Genomic DNA, 14455 nt, shown 5'->3' with positions numbered 1-14455 from the left:
AGTGAAAATGACATGAGTTGGCACCTCTTAACATCATAGGAACCATTGTAAATAAAACCCCAAAAGTTTTAGGTTAATTTTTTTTTTTTGAGATATATACAAGAGTTGTTACATTCTTATACAGCCACTAGTACGCGTAGCGTTTCGAGCAGGTCTCTGGAATACGATCCCCTGCCGCGAAGAATCGTTTTTTCATCCAAGTACACATTTTACTGTTGCGTTAAACAGTGGCTACAGTTAAGGAATTGCGCCCAGTAAATCCTCCCCGGCCAGGATACGAACCCATGACCCCAAATTGTTTCCCATGAACCCATGAACCCAAATTGTTTCCTAACCTGTGGATAGTGGGGGAGTGGACAGTTACAGTCTTGGCCACCACCAGTACGAGGCAGCAGACTTATATAGCCAGTCATACTGGCGTTTTGTCACCTACAGGGAAATTCCAAGGCGAGAATCTGTGTTCTGTGAATTGTAAGTAATATTATGAATATATTCATGGTTTTGTAAATACATTCATGGCTTATACTGATAAAGGTATAGCTCAGTGCATGGAAAAATATGCTTGCGGGGTTCCTGAACCATCTTCTTGAGATGATTTCGGGGCTTAGCGTCCCCGCGGCCCGGTCCTCGACCAGGCCTCCGTTTTGTTACACATCCCCACGAAGCAGCCCGAGGCAGCTGTCTAACTCTCACGTACCTGTTTACTGCTAGGTCACAGGGTGAAAGAAACTCTGCTCATTTGGTTCCCCCTCCACCGGGGATCGAACCAGGAACCTCAGGACTACGAATCCGAAACGCTGTCCACTCAGCTGTTTCCTCCCCCCCCCTCCCCCTCAACCATAGCCTCTGATAATATCTAAACAAATATCAGCACTGTTAATCTCCAAATCATAGGTGAACTTACTAGAAAGGTCGAAATTGTTAAAACTTGCTAGAAAAGCACTATTCTTTTTTTTATCAGTCTTATCACCTTCCGGGTCCGCCCCTTAACCAGCTTACACAATATATGGAGCTACATATAGTCTCCCCGGCTTGGTGCCCTCTTTTGATAATTACTTACTGAATTAAAAATATTATGGAAAACCCTGCAGTCCATGAGTGGATGGAAGGTATTAGGATAAATAAGACTACCAGTAATAATTAACAAAATGTATTACATATTAAAAACAAAATTCATGTATAATTCCTACACCTTGGTACCTTTTTTTTTATTAGTACATGAGGTACATCTGCATTAGTGCAGCTACCCCTAGACTATATGAAGTGGAGTACAGTGTGTCAAAAAAAAAAAAGCTAACTAGGTGATGCTAAAAGATCCCCATCACACAGGATGGTTAGTCATACAGAGGCATGTGATAAGCAGTCTTCACTGGCAGACTCCAGATGCATTTTGAGGATATCAACACAAGATTGAATAAGGTAGCAGTGGTAATAAAAGTCCCCATCTCGCAGGATGGTTAGTCATACAGGGCTATATGTTTAGTAGCCTGCACTGGCAAATTTTGGGTACACTGTGAGGATATCTTCAAGAATACGAGAGTGAATAAACTAATTGCAAAGCTCCAGGTACCTCATGCCAACTTGTCTGAAAGGTCTAATAACTGGACATTCGGTGATCGTGCCTTACTGATTATGTACACTGTTGTTAATAAAATCTCCGGGTCCGGTATGCAGGAATGAGTGTGTCTCACAGACAAAAGCTTGCTAGCAACTAACGGTCACCAGGAAATAATATGCCTGGAAAAATCTATGAAAAAAGTGGCAACCCCCAGAAAGGTATTTATTTCTCAATATATTAACTAAGTATTAACACCTAATGTGCACTTTAAATCAAATCAAGAGGAAAACATCTGCATCCACAATATAATAACTGAACATAGGTACTTAAATACTTTAAGTTACTCAGTTGAACACTTTGCACATTCTGCCTAAGTCTTGTCCATCCACACTGCCACTGAGGCCTTTCAACACAAGCAGGCCAGCATCTGTGCAAACGACCTCTATGGTTGCTACATCTAAATAACTTACATTTACAGTAGGCTAGCTTATCTCATTAACATATAAGTTAAATAACTTCGCCAAATAGTGACAATCACCTACAGGTGTTAACAATAATTTTAACGCAAACCTTCCCGCAATACTAAACAGTTTTCTGAATATAATACTTCCTCGCAACTGTTTAAATTCCAAGTGGGAGAACCGGCACAGTTACCTGACATCATTTCTTTGACTACTCTAGCTGTCGCTAGCCGACAACCCGTCCTCCTAATAGCACATCGCATTTTGACGTAATTTTTTTGTCCCCTAACTCCCCTTGCCACTTCGGGGGGTATAGGGTGTTTATGTAGCTTCAGGGCACCAATCCCCCCAGCCACAGGGCATGGCGAGAAGGCAAGTTTACCTAAGGCAGAAAACTGCCGCACTAGAAAGTGGTAGCGGCTCACGAGATTGACATAATGTATCGTTTTCTTTCGTGGGTCCTCTGGAAGGTTAGGATAAGGGCACTTTAGTACGATAGTTTCTTGACGTTGGGAACGCTCACTAGAACGGGCTGAAAAGACACGGTTGATAGAATCAAGAATGACCTGACTCTCAGACAATTGATCATTTCCAAACTCTGTTTTACTTGTAACTTCTTCACAACTCAACTCCTTAACAGTTCCTATACAAATTGGCCAACATCTATAGATTAAAATGCAAACACTACACTCATAATTTTTCTACATTAGCTTAGACGTTCATATATTTGCATATAACCTATAAGCTATTAATTATGCATATGTTTTGCTATCAATAGTTATTCAACTTAATTCCATTTCCATGCTCAAAAAGTAATTTTGCATACAGCTTGTCACCTTAGCAACGTATTAAATTAATTACTAACATTATCACATGCAAATTACACAGGCGATTTCAAATTCAAGTTTGACTGGCCTATATATGCCTATATAGTCATGAGAGTCATGTGCAAATTTTAACATGTATGAGCTCACTTCTTAGGTAGGTCTTAAGATTCTGACACTTTAGTGGTGTTAAGCTATGGCCTACGTTTTATTGGATGAAACGTTATCAACAAACCTTTAACATGGAGTTTTCAATGCTCGCTTTAACACCATTGAAGCTTTCAGTGCTCGCTAGGGGCATACAGATATCAGAGACTATAGCCTGTTGAAGATTCCGGCCACCGGCAGATTTTGTCCATGGCTTATGTTAACATGTGTTGGACATTCGCTGCTCACGAAGATTAAACTACACGGTGTATTAAACCGTTAGGGAGTTTTATGATTGCTATACGTTCACTCTTCGATTAATAACCTGAAATAGGCATACAGCTGTTGCAACGTTCTATATATTGATTAAATGAATGTGTGGCGGGAAGGGAAGGGAAGGAGTGGCGGTAGTTACCAAGAATATTGTATAATAATTTTGGTCGAATTCATCGCCAATGTAGTGAAGCTAATTTAAATATTATGGGCCTTATACATCATGTGGGCGGAAAGGTTAATCACATATAATGGATTCAGGAACTGGACACCAATGTTCTTTAAACCAAACACTTTACATTTCATGTTAACAAGTTACATTATAAACTCCGTACCCATCCAGGCTGGGTTGGTGGAGGGGGCGGCGATGGCAGATATACTGGATATACAGCCATAATGGACTCAGGGGTGCACACAATACGTGAGGATACTCAATTTTGCATCACGGGCTTGTTTGGAATGAATGACTATATTATCGGAAAATTACTCGCACATGCATCAGACGTGTGCAACCATTGCAATATCCACCTTGCCAAGGAAGCATAATGACTCGTCAGAGTGGACATGGGTCAATAGCCACGACAAAGAACCCAAGATTGGACTCTTCCTTCTCTCCCTCCGAAGATAAACTGTTTTTTGTTAATGTTTCCAAGTACACTATTTTTGTGCCTAATTTTATAGGCACTCTTTAATTACAGAATGTTGTTTGTCTTTTAATTGCAGGATTTCATGGATCCCCTTTAATTACGGAGTTTTCAGTCGACTTAATTTGGTCAATTTAATAAAAGTCCTCATCAGTTACAGCTGCTTGTAAACTCTCTAATTAATATTTTTGCATATACAGTATATGTTATTATAAACTAATAATAGTATAACTCATTAATCCAATAAAACCGTAATATTAAAAACCTTTATTATCGGATGTGACTGATAGTAAAATCTTTTACATATATTTGCAAAAGTTTTCTTATCGTACGAGCTATTCCGGGTGGGAATTTTGTTTACAAACTAGACCACTTTTAACATATGTCGGTATGCCTGCATCATGAGGTCCTGCGTTCGAAAAAGATACGTACCCTGGGAGTCTAGGTGGTGTCTTGTGTAAGGTGTTAGATGTATATGGTTCTTGCAGGCAGACTGTGTAGGAATGGCGGGGTGCAGTTCACCCGTTGACCACGGCGGGACGGCATGACTTGGTAATTGAGCCAAGCCTAGGCTTCAGTGTTAGATAATACGTGTATGAATTAAAGTCTACAAGTTTTATTTCAACATTTCATGAAGATAGGTTTTTTAATGATCGATAAATTCATATATATATATATATATATATATATATATATATATATATATATATATATATATACTGTATATATATATATATATATATATTAAATTATAACCAATAAAAGAAAACAATAGCCTTTTTTTTTTAGTTTAGTTCATTTATTATGCACCCCATACCCATCGTGTGGGCGGTAGTGGAAAGGGTTACAGAGGCACATAATGGGCTCAGGGACTGAACCCCACAATTCATTTAGCTAAGCAAGTAATACCGCAAGTTGAAAATGCGATTTTTTAGGTGCTGCAAGATGCTAATTTTTAACTATAATCCTAAAAGGGTAAAGGGCTGACTCAGCAGGTGCCATGGTTGGGTGAATGAGAGGGGGCCATGGCTGGGTACTGGTTCAACTCAGCCATGGTTGAACCGGTACTATTCAGGATGTACGATGTACTATTCAGGAGAACGGGCTGACCCCGGGTTCTCCTGGGTACTATTCAGGAAAACGGTCAACTCGTTCTCCTGAATAGTACATCGCAATTTTACGTATAATTTCCCTAGGGCCAAAAAACCGATGTACCGAATATGGCAGCGGCTCGCGAATTTGAAGTAATGTCCCGTTTTCTGTTCGTGGGTACTCGGGTAGGTTAGGTTCAGACAATTTAGTACAGCAGCTTTGTGACGTTGGGAACGCTCCGCACGAGCGGGCTGGAAGGGAAGGCCATGGTGGAGGATAAAGGTGGACCTCAGCATTGGCCAGGACCATAGGCACCTTATAATTACAATAAAATAATTAAACTGACTTGTTATTCGACATTTTATAACTAAGAATATCTAATATGTGGATCCTTCAAATATCCCTGACAACATTTCAGTCAGGAATCATCACTTTCCCTCCCAAACCCATATTCTTTCGGCCAGACAGTCATCTGGGACAAAGCACTGTGGCACAACAGAAACGCTGGACTCTTCCTCAGATAGTTATTTTACTAGAACACTCCTTGTCTCATATTCTTTACTCAGAAGAGGGACTTTGCAAGCCATACTCAATTGTGGTTTGAGTCGTTACAACACTTATTTTTACCCTCCACGTATGTTGCAACCCGGTGAAGGAGTGGACGAGGGTTGCAATCAGCGGTAGATGAAGCAGTGGCCCAAGGTTGGCAGATGATGTTGGTTGTTGGACGGTGTTTCTTTTTCTTTAAAGTTTATTTTCTACCACAGACGCGGCCATTCATTTATACAATGTTAACCAGCGTATACATTTTCTTCTGGTGGTGGAGTAGACGAGTAGGGAAAGTAAGTAGTGGACTGGATGAGTGGCGGAAGGAGGTGAATTGAACAAGGGTTGGCTGGATAGGTGTTGAGTCAATGAGTGAGACTGTGGAGGGGTGTGGGGAGATTATTGGTGAAGTAGGCGGGAATTGCAGAGTTGCGTAGTGAATGAAGTAGGTTAGGTTTGCTGAAGCATATGTGGGTAAGGTAGATGATCTTGTGGAGGGCAGGGTGAGGTGTGGAGTGGCCAGGATCTGTGATGTAGTGTGGGAGGGGAGGCTGATAGGGGAAGTGGGATGTAATGTTGTGTAGGTAGGGTAGGAGGTACAGTGGGAGGGGAAGGGGGTAGAGAGGGTGTTTGATATTGCAGGTTAGTGGAAAGGGGGAGGTATGTTGTATTCACCTAGTTGTACGTAGTGGGGGATGAGCTACACCGCTTCTTAACTCATTCCATTTATTCATTATTCTGAAACTGGACAAAAATATGCCCAATGTCTCCAGCGCAATCGGATACTTAGTTTCCATCTGTGTTCCGTTTCTCGTGTGCTCCCCATATAGTGGTGTGCGGGGTGTGTATTAGGGTGAGTGGTAGAGTTGGCGGGGAAGGTAATAGTGGACTGGGTTAGTGGTTGGGTGGAAGATGTAGGTGGTAAGCTGAGCGGAATATGTGATCGAGGGAGGGGGGGGGGGGGGGCGGGGGAGGTTATGACAAGGTATGTGTGTTGAGTGTGCGGGGGCTGGCAGGATAGGTGGGGCGGAGTGGACAAGGGCTGAGGCTACCGTGACCATGAGGCCGGCCATGAGATGACTTATAAATTCATATCGTAACATCTCATCCTTTTTTTTCCTTGTACCACTTATCCGCAAAGGATCGAAGTTATCTGTTAGTGTCTCATGTGTTATCTGTTAGTTTTTGTATGAGTGGATGTGTGATGTTCGGTTTTGTGTGGTTAGTACACATACATATTAGCGTCCCGGTAGTACAGTCGGGTTCGTTTTCGACGCATAATCGAGAATTCCAGGTTCGAATCCCAGGCGGGACATATATGGTACATTTCCTTTCACCTAATGGGTCTGTTCACCTAGCAGTAAGTAGGTACGCAGGAGTTAGTAAGCTTGTTGTGGGGTTGCATCCTGGGCGGGGTCAGTAATTCGGCCTTGGGGGGGGGGGGGGAACCTCGATAAAAACAAAAACGTGCATGAATACACTATGGCTTTCTGTCCCCCCGATATAATCAATGTCGGGGGGACAGTCTTTCATTCATAAACAGGGGGGTTGGCAGCTGGATTAACTAGCATTATGCCTTTGTTAATGAGGACAGGCTGTATATACAGCCCGTCCTCCAAACAAAGATCCAAAAGTGATTCCATGCACCCGCCAAACCCCCTGTTTATGAATGAAAAGCGGTTTACACACGACTCACAACTGCTGACGTTCGAACATATCCGGAACAAGTGCTTCACTGACGAATTTTGTTCGAATCACAACGCTATAAATGCTTCACCCACGTACTACAAATACAAATAATCGCCAACAGAACCTAAACACCTAATCTAACCTATGCCTATATATGCACAATATGCTAATATATTATAATATTAATTTATACTTGAGAAAATTCCCGTTTTGAATGAACAGCATATTAAAATTTATGAATGCGTCTGTAGGGTCGACCGCTGGATGTAATGGACTTGAGTCGAGGACGGGTTGGTATATACAACCCGTCCTCGACTCAAGTCCATTACATCCAGCGGTCGACCCCACAGACGCATTCATAAATTTTAACATGCTGTTCATTCAAAACGGGAATTTTCTCAAGTATAAATTAATATTATAATACATTAGCATATTGTGCATATATAGGCATAGGTTAGGTTAGGTGTTTAGGTTCTGTTGGCGATTATTTGTATTTGTAGTACGTGGGTGAAGCATTTATAGCGTTGTGATTCGAACAAAATTCGTCAGTGAAGCACTTGTTCCGGATATGTTCGAACTTCAGCAGTTGTGAGTCGTGTGTAAACCGCTTTTCATTCATAAACAGGGGGTTTGGCGGGTGCATGGAATCACTTTTGGATCTTTGTTTGGAGGACGGGCTGGTATATAAGGGCTAGAAGTGAAGCATATTTCGAGTTGGTGCTTCGAAAGATAATCAGGTTAACATATTGGTACAAATGAGACTTTTGCCTCTGCAAATAAGTTAATATTCAACTTATTGTACTATTTATGAATCTGTTTACGGTGGGTTGGTCTAAAACTGTCTCCTGGCCAAAGTGGTCAATATTGGCCTCCCATATAGCAAAGCAACGAGAATAATAAATGAAAACCAGAGCCTGCTGTATCGTAGCCTCATATAGGCAATCTTTAATGAGTCTGTCACTACGTGTACTAATATTTTGGAGGATGGATCAGGAAAAACACAAGGGGAAAGTATTTATGCTAATTCCATGGTCAGCTGACTTCCAGCTCGTGCCTGGAACTAAGAGATTATATGAACATATCCAAAAGGTCTCTAATGCGATATCTTGTTTTATTTCCTCAAGTTGTAAGCAAGGCTACATTGAATTGGAATAATAATAATAATAATAATACTGCATAAAGAAATCGCATTAACGTATTGTATCAATAACAATAATAATAGTAATTTTCGAAATTGTTATTGAGCATTTCTGATATGGCTGGTTCAGAAATACAAGTCATATTGTGTTTGAATTATGCAGCGCCAGGATTGTACTGAGTAGTGCCGGAGATAAGCAGTTTGTCAAAAGGTGATCAATAGCGTAGTGAATAGTGAAATCGGCTCACAACTGTTTGGGCCCCCTTGTTCGGTTCCCGAGCAAAGCGGGACACTTGAACATGTTTCCTAACATCTGATATCTCTGCTCACCTAGAAGTGATTAGGTATCTAGTTTGTCGGTTATTCTTGGTTGGACTCCTAAGAAATGGAGAGTTTTGGGCTAATGAATTAAACCTCTATTAGCATGACAAGTTTCATGTTCCCCAGGGATGGGATTTCATTCTTTAATATACATCACGACACGATTAATAAAATCAAGCTAACCTAAAGAAACTCCAAATTACAGCCTAATAAAAAAAATTGTTTTGAAAGAGTGTTATGAAAACTACATAGAATTTATGTAAATATAGTATAGGTGTTTAATTGCGGTCTTAAAATAAGTAGAGGTGTACTTACCTAGTAAACACCTAGGTGTCTTTTCACCTGGTTGTGCTTGAGTTTAGGCTCTTTGGTAAGCCAAAAGAGTCAAAGCTAAGCCTTTGGTGCTATGGTAATTATATAATATATAATTATATATATGTGTATGTGTGTCTTTTCTGTTTTTATGTGCATGTTTGTTTTTATATGGGTTTGTGTGTGCGTGCGTGCATGTGAGTGCGTGGGACCCGCGAGTGTGGCGTGTGGTGGCCTGGGGATCGAAGCAGTGGTGCCAGCAGCTGAGGGAGTGGGGACTGAGGTGAGCCAGAGTCTTTGTTGTAGTGTGGCCGGAGGAGGTTGTCGGCGTGTGGCTCTTAAAGCTCCTTGCCTTCCACGGTGCAATAATTCCCTCAACCCTCCCTCCCGCACCGTTTATCCCTCGTTGTTGTTTCCTTGGTGATACACAGTGTGAGCATTTATATGTCCTCTGAGTGTCTGTGCCCACGTGCGCAGGGAGGGAGGAAGAGGGTGGTGTATATTAGGGATATTCACTCAGCAACGACCCTTGAAGCCCTTGTTGCAGTCTCAGAGGTTGGCAAGCGGCCCAGCCACTGTTGCAGCAGTCACACCAAGGTAAGCACCGGTCACGTAGGCCTGCTTCACTCCCCTCCGCCTTATTACACAAATTTGGCACATGTCACAACACAAGGTTCAGTCCCTGAGCCTATTATGTGCCTCTGTAACTCTTTCCACTACCGCCCACAAGATGGGTATGGGGTGCATAATAAATGAGCTAAACTTAAAAACAAGGGGGGAAAACAAACAAAATATACACACGATTGCTTAAATTTCCTTTTTACACTATTTTGCTGAAATAAATATACAGTACTACGTTTCTAGATAGGCCTGAAAATAGAGCCCTCGTTTTATAAGCCTTGACTTTTGTATAGGAAACGCGGTTTACGAATATGAAAATGACATAGAATGAAATACACCATTTGCAAGAGTATGTAATTTTGACTGGTAGGCCTAGGTAAGAATTGTTTGAATATAGGCTGAATTGACGTATCACATGAACATTTTAATATTCTGTTTAGTAATGTTTTGTGCTCTGATCATCTGCCATAATTGGCAATTGCAAAGCTTGGTCCTCGCAAAATGTTCCTTTGTTCATATTGGCTAAGAGTGATTGATGCACTATACAGCAAGGGCATTTTAAGCTTGTAATTTGTCGGCAACGTGTTGTGGTCATAGAGGAAAAAATATTTTTCTCCATGTATCTTAAAGCTCTTCGGGTTGTTAGTCCAGCGGCCATATTCACGAAAGCATTTACGCAAGCACTTACGAACGTGTACATCTTTTCTCAATCTTTGACGGCTTTGGTTACATTTATTAAACAGTTTACAAGCATGAAAACTTCCCAATCAACTGTTGTTATTGTTATAAACAGCCTCCTGTGGTTTCGGAGCTCATTAACTGTTTAATAATTGGGAACAAAGCCGCCAAAGATTGAGAAAAGATGTACACGTTCGTAAGTACTTGCGTAAGTGCTTTCGTGAATCTGGCCCTCTTGGACGAAGAGTTTAAGAATATTGATTCTATTGGTCTCAAGCTTTGTTATCCACTTAAGTTTTTTGGAAGTTTGCTGTAGCAAAGCGCGTAGTACATATTGTAATAATTTATGCAGTGAAAAAAATCGCCAAAAAAAATGTTGTTTACCATAATTTTCTGGGTTCGAAAATATTTTCAAGGCCTTGAAACACTTTGATAGACTGTACATGTATTGTTTAATTACGAAAATACTGTTTGAAAACTATTAGTTGGAAACAGTCCTCGTAGTGATAATTGTCATTTACAAATTACCTTGTAAATACTGTAATAGGTTCTATGTAGAACAAACATCCAAAGATTTGAAATTTAGAAATTCGCAACATAAATATTCTGTAAGACACGGCCAATTGTCTAATGATTTGTTTGTTCATTTGTCAGAAAGTTCTCACCAATTTGATTGTGAGATGTCTTCTTCAATAACGAATTGTAAAATCATTTTCAATAGGAACATTATTGAATCTGCTTTAATACAGATTACGAAATCATGTAATTTTAATATTATCATTGGTTTGTATAATTTAGATTCATTTTTGACTGATCAGTTAAAGGGCGAGTTGAGTAGGATCATCGATACACATTTCTCACTAATACCTTATAATATCCCATTATCTCATTACATGGTCATTGTACCTCACCTCACCTCTTTCCTGCCTATATATCCACACCCACTGAACTGTAAATCATCATCCACCGACACACTCGACACCCTCCTGTGCCAGGTAAGTCCACTACGGGTTCACCATAACCCGTGCTACTTGCCCCGTTCCTGTGCCAGGTAAGTTACGGGCTCACCATAGCCCGTGCTACTTGGAATGTGTTCCGAGTAGCTGAATCTATAACAACTGTAAATCAAGTTACAGCCCCGCTCCTGTGCCAGGTAAGTCCACTACGGACTCACCATAGCCCGTGTTACTTGGAACGTTTTGTTCCCAGTAGCTGAATCTTAAACATCAACAACTGTAAATATTGAATCTATAATCTATTAATAATATAAATAAGTAAACCTATTTTGGGATATAATCTGCAAGAACAGATTTTCTGATGAATATTAGGAAATGGAATATTAAGGAAAATGCATTGGCAGCTCTAGTGGGTGCTGGCCTTATTTTCAGTTATTTTTTCCCCTTGTGCACAGTGATTGACATAAACAATTAGCAATTCCTTTGGCAGTTCACAACACTTGAAGTTATATTTGCCACACTTTGTGTATGTTGACTGAAGGCAAATTGAATAGTCAGAACAAAATGACACTTACTTTAATAATTATTTTTGTCAATAGACTCATAACTAATTTCTTATACAATCTTTAAAAAATAGTTGTTGAGCATGAACTTCAAATACAAAGTTCTAACATTCGACACGATTCGATGTGTTCAAAGTGACCAGTTTACTATTTCTATCTTATGGCTTTGAGAAGACAGACTTAAGCTTAATGTAACCATTTACCTACAAACCTCTTTATGCAATATAACTAAAATGAATAAACTGTAATGCCTTTTGAGTTGGAATTGAACCACAAACTTCTGAGAAGTAAGGAGCACTATGCTTCCACCTTGTTGACAGAAAAGGGCCAGTGATTGCTCTGAATTGTTCGCATCCTTCAGGGATAACCATTAAATCTCAGACCAAATGATGCTACTCGACCTACCATGGCTTACTCTTATCTGAACCATTTAGATTACACGGTTTTGATTAAATTTTGTTAGATTTTGTTGTGCTATTTTTAAAACAATTGTCATACAAGTATAAGGACTTTGCATGTGCCATCAGAGATAGTTTTTGTTATTGGTATGGTTAATGAGCCTTATAACATACCTTATAACTTATAGCCAATGAGCAATAACATACCTTATTGGTATGGTGGAATTTTCCACAAATGTTTGTTATGGAGGTCATGTCGGAGGGATTTGTCTGCAGCATACTTAAGTTTACCAACACAGTCTGGTTACGGTATTTCTCCTTTGTGTTACTAGGCGCACAAATAGGCGAAAGTAAAGCATTGGTAATGTATTTTAATTTCTATTAATTGGGAAGCTATTCAAATCTGGATGTACTAGCCGTTGAAGTTCACTTGTTCAATTATAAACATATCTTTTTCAATGGGTGTAAGTACTAATGTATACTAATCGTTGTGGGAATTTAAAAAGGTTTCGTATGAACCAACTTAATGTCATTTCCAGGTTTGGATGCTACAGCTGTGTGTTCACTACGCAGATGTTTAATGAGTTTTAGTAACCGAAAATGAGTAATCCTCCAAGTAATGAGTGTCATGTTTGGATGCTGACAAAGGACAGCTGGTGTACCACCACCTTATACCAGTTACCTGGTTCCTGGAACAAGGATGACAGCATAGTGACAGAGCGGCGCCACTTCAGCACCCATGAAGGTCGCCTCGCTTTTCTATCATCTGCCTTTTGTTAGCATTAACCTTTTATGGTTATTTCACTTTACCCACCGCATACCAATATAATAAGTCTTCTGTTGTTGATTTATTGATTTGGGTAATGGCGAATTATTTATAATACTTCGAGAGATGAAGCTCTGAATACACGCACTCTCACGTTTCCACAGGGAACCTTAAACATGCATGACGTGATCAAGGTTATTTTTAGCCGCGTTAACTAGAGTTCACAAATGCAAGCGTGGAATTGATACAGTATACGAACGCTTAAAATTGTATTGTATAATATTCACAAAACTTTCTATATAGTTTGAGGGAGGAAATAAAGTCGCCCGTAAAATTTAATAGCTGGCACGGATTATAATCATGACAAATTAATTGCATAGTTAAGGTATTGAGCGGTACGCCGAGGGAGTTCTGCACGAGTTAGGGAGCTTCGGGGTGCAGTATAGCGTGCTGGGGAGGGATAATAGCATACATCTCCCCGCACCCCCCCAACCACAGCCATTAATAAGACTACTTCCCTGTCCGGAGGGGGGGGGGGGGGAGGATGGGGAAGAGGCGAGTGGGGCAGGCGGTTACCTTTGTTTACTGCATACACGCTCGTCTAGACCTAAAACTTAATCAAATCAGAATTTCTGTTAGTGTTCAGTTTATTGAACAGTTATTTATATCAAAGCGGTGACAGCGATAGTATTGATACCAGAAGCTTCAATAACAGCTTTACTAAACAAAGTACGAATTGTGTTTATTGATCAATTTCCGTTGCGCTGTACCGTCGGCAGTGTTTCTACATTACGATTATTACGGTAGTTGCTTTATTTTTTCTTCATTGCAGAGGTTTTGGCGCATTCGACAAAAAGTACATGTTGGTTAGGCTACAGCAACCACAATCAGTAGCCTATCAGCTCCCGTTAACAGTGCTCCAGAATTTGAGGCACAACGGTCAGCGGAATGTTGGAGGCAGGCCAGGATGCTGGGGTCTGCCAGACACATTGGTGGAGTGTTTTGTGGAAACTGTGGGAGACCTCCTGGCGCTGTCAAGTATGAGAGGCACAGAAGTTAGGCTGCTAAAGACTGTGAATTAATAAACTAGAGAGACAGCTGTTTAGTATAAGGTTACACACAATGTTGCCAAGCACTTGTTTATTGGAGGCTGTAAGTACTAGGCAGTGTAAGTCTTTACTAAATGCTATGGCTGGCTGTTTAATAGAAATGCAGTCAAACCTAGTATTGAAAGAAAAACCAATATAAAAAAAATGGGAATAATAATTTTGGATGCACAATAAAGAACACAATAAAGTAGTTGTCTCAATTGCAAGAAAAATGAATGGTTGATGTTATATGAACCTTTCAAACAAGAGATGCCATACCAATATTGATAATTTTTAAGACACTAGTGCTCTCTAAAATGGAATATTGTTTCCACACTAACAGCTCCATTCAAAGCTGGAGAAACTGCTGACCTATAAAA

General features: G+C 40.3%; 1 protein-coding gene across 1 annotated transcript in view; it reads left to right on the top strand.

Annotated features, from left to right (window-relative positions):
- Positions 1–9294: 9294 nt before the first annotated feature.
- LOC123759307 (uncharacterized) overlaps positions 9295–14455 on the top strand; it is a gene marked incomplete at its 3' end in the record, with an annotated part of 233911 nt that continues 228750 nt past the window's right edge. The window contains 1 exon segment of the mRNA XM_069335039.1: positions 9295–9602.

Source organism: Procambarus clarkii, chromosome 32, assembly GCF_040958095.1.
Source record: "Procambarus clarkii isolate CNS0578487 chromosome 32, FALCON_Pclarkii_2.0, whole genome shotgun sequence".
Lineage (NCBI taxonomy): Eukaryota > Metazoa > Arthropoda > Malacostraca > Decapoda > Cambaridae > Procambarus > Procambarus clarkii.
Note: the sequence above shows the minus strand (reverse complement) of the source record. Positions and strands in the feature narration are given on the sequence as shown.